Here is a 2773-nt window from a genome sequence, read left to right as displayed (position 1 = left end):
AACAAATATATATATAACATATATAACAATGACAGGAGGCTACACCAGGCTGAACATTATTGCACAGTTTTGGAACAATGTACTCCAAACATCTGGAGAAGACACCTCCCCCCCCAACTGTTATCTCTCTGTACCATCCTAGGTATAAAACTGTTGGCGAGATCTCTGAAAAAGAATTAGTGTCTACAAATTGCCAGTGCAATGGAGCCTAAGTCTTGGTTGATATCTGCATAGATAAAGGAAAAATGTGTAACTTTTTTATTAAAAATGTACATAAACGGACCACTCCATTGAGCTCACTCAGATTGGAAAGATGCATTTCTTCTCGGAACAATCAGGTCTACCAGACCCGCTGTGAGTACAACCTGAGCGTTCATGGAGATAGTCTGATGACAGTGTCAGACCATAGGCTATAAGGAAGAAGACAGCTTGACCTTGAAATGCAGAATCGCAGAACTGTTGAGGTTGGAGGGACACCTGGACATCATCTGGTCAAACTCCCCTGGCTCAAAGCAGGGTTACCTACCTCAGCAGGACCTAGAGAGGTCCTGGTTGCCCAGGACCATGTCCAAATGGCTTTTGATTATCTCCAAGGATGGAGACTCCACAGCATCTCTGGACAACCTGTGCCAGTGCTCAGTCATCCTCATAGTGCAAAAGTTTCATGGTGTTTAGGAGGAACCTCTTGTCTTTCAGTTTGTGCCCATTACCTCTGGTCCTGTCACAGGGCACCGCTGAAAAGAGCCTAGCTCTGTCCTCTTCACACTGCATATATTTATATCTGTAGGCGTTTATACACATTGATGAGATCCTCCTGAGCCTTCTCTTCTCCAGGCTGAACAGTCCCAGCTCTCAGCTGAGCTGGGCTATCAGTTGTAAGACAAGATCTCATCAGCCCACCACTGTGAGAAAAATTATATCCTGGATGTTTTTTGACTTGGAGACATTATGGAAAAAGGACTTTTTTTTGTTTTAGTCTAGTGATTTTAAAATACTGTAGTCAACTAGACTACTAAAAACTGTGCAGTCTGTACTATGTTGCTGTAACATTTTATTACGTATTTCTGGACGTTTCTCTCCCCAGGGGGTAAACATCTCTCTTGGACTAGCTGAAAGAGCCAGCATGAGAAATACTGAGGCTGAAGCCAGGCCTTGTCCTTGGAGTAGTGGAGCTAGAGCGAGGCCTGTTTTCTTGCTTTAAGGGATTGATTTCCTGGGAAACTATAAAGGTCAGAAACACATTATGCTCTATGCGATTGTGAAAAAGCCTCTGGACACTGATGTTACATAAATATTTACAACTACCATTACTAACCAAACCTGTTTCCAGCCCTGCTCCTTCCCAAGGAAGAAAACAGGATAATAGGGAAGAATCGACTAGTGAAGAATATTAGTGAAAGTCTAACCCAAAATCACTACTGGAAACTGCACACTTATCTGAACAGGAAGAGACATTATAAAAAAAAAAACAAACAACAAAACCACCATCAAGGAGCATCTGTAATTTTCCAATGCAGATTACAGAAGACTGCGAGTCAGCAGTGACAAGACTGATAACAGCATGATGCTTTTGTTTTCTTTGTTTTACCCTTGAGCAGATAACCTTTCATATTTTGGTAGAGCAGACACATTGGTGATGATATCTGTGTGATGTTGCAAAACTCCACTTTCTTCTCATCCCTCTGGGAGCAAATTTCCAGCTTTATAAAGAACAGAAAAACTAGAGGCACAGCAGTTTGTGGGCACTCAGAGACAATAATATCTATTGTCTCTATCAAAAGCTAGCTGAGGAACTGTCAATAAAAAGATAGTAACAAGTGACAACATGCTAATTTGGGGTCAGAGAAGCCAGACAGAGATGACATTTGACTCACTTATTTCATATTTTTTTTTTAGGTGATCCAGGACGCAAGCAGGCACCTTGCAGCTCTGAAGTTACATGTGGCTTGCAATACGTTCAGATGTGCCTCCTGTAAGTTTGCTGTATCGGACGTTTAGTGGCAGGACTATGCTGGTGCTGAGCTGCTGGAGGAAGTGAATCAGCAAGGACTGATGGGGCAGATATTGAGTCACCTTGAGACACATCCATGTGCTTAGCTTTGTGGCTGAACCCCAACACACAGTAGAAGCACTGAGATCTATGAAAAATTACTGTTTTTTCCTTTTTTCAGGACTACTCCTAGAGTTCCTCTTCCTTTTAGCTCTCAGAAGTGTATATTAGCCGTCCTAAGGCATGCGACTCTGTCTGCACTTAAGTGACACCAGGGTGCCCAAACCTCTTAGGCACTTTTGAAAGCTTCATCCACAAACTATAAATACATGGGGATATGAATTAGATGTGATTAATAAAATAGACATTGAAATTAAGAAGAGGAAACTCTTCTCAACCAAGCCTTCTCATCCAAGAGCAGAGCTGGTAGAAAACCCCAGAGCCTGTGACATTTCAAGTTGAAGTTGAAATAGATTTAGCATAGTCATTCCCATGCTCTGACAGTAGAAATTCCCTACTACCTTCTAGGCATCAAGATTTTATGATACAATTATATTTACTAAGTTTTGCACCTGAAAGAAGGTGAAAAGGTTATGCATAAAGGGGTATCACATTTTATACTGTGGCATCATGATTCACTTAGGTTTAAAGAAATACACTTTGGTCTTATTGTAGGACAGCCCATTATGAACATTAGTAAAGCCTACATTGTGTATAAACTAGACAAAACATAGAAGAAACAGACAAGTTTATGCTAAAGGCTGTTAAAGAAATTACCCAATG

This window comes from Rissa tridactyla, chromosome 3 (assembly GCF_028500815.1).
Source record: "Rissa tridactyla isolate bRisTri1 chromosome 3, bRisTri1.patW.cur.20221130, whole genome shotgun sequence".
In the NCBI taxonomy this organism is placed as follows: domain Eukaryota; kingdom Metazoa; phylum Chordata; class Aves; order Charadriiformes; family Laridae; genus Rissa; species Rissa tridactyla.
The sequence above is the reverse complement of the archived record's forward strand: the minus strand, read 5'-3'. Positions refer to the sequence as shown.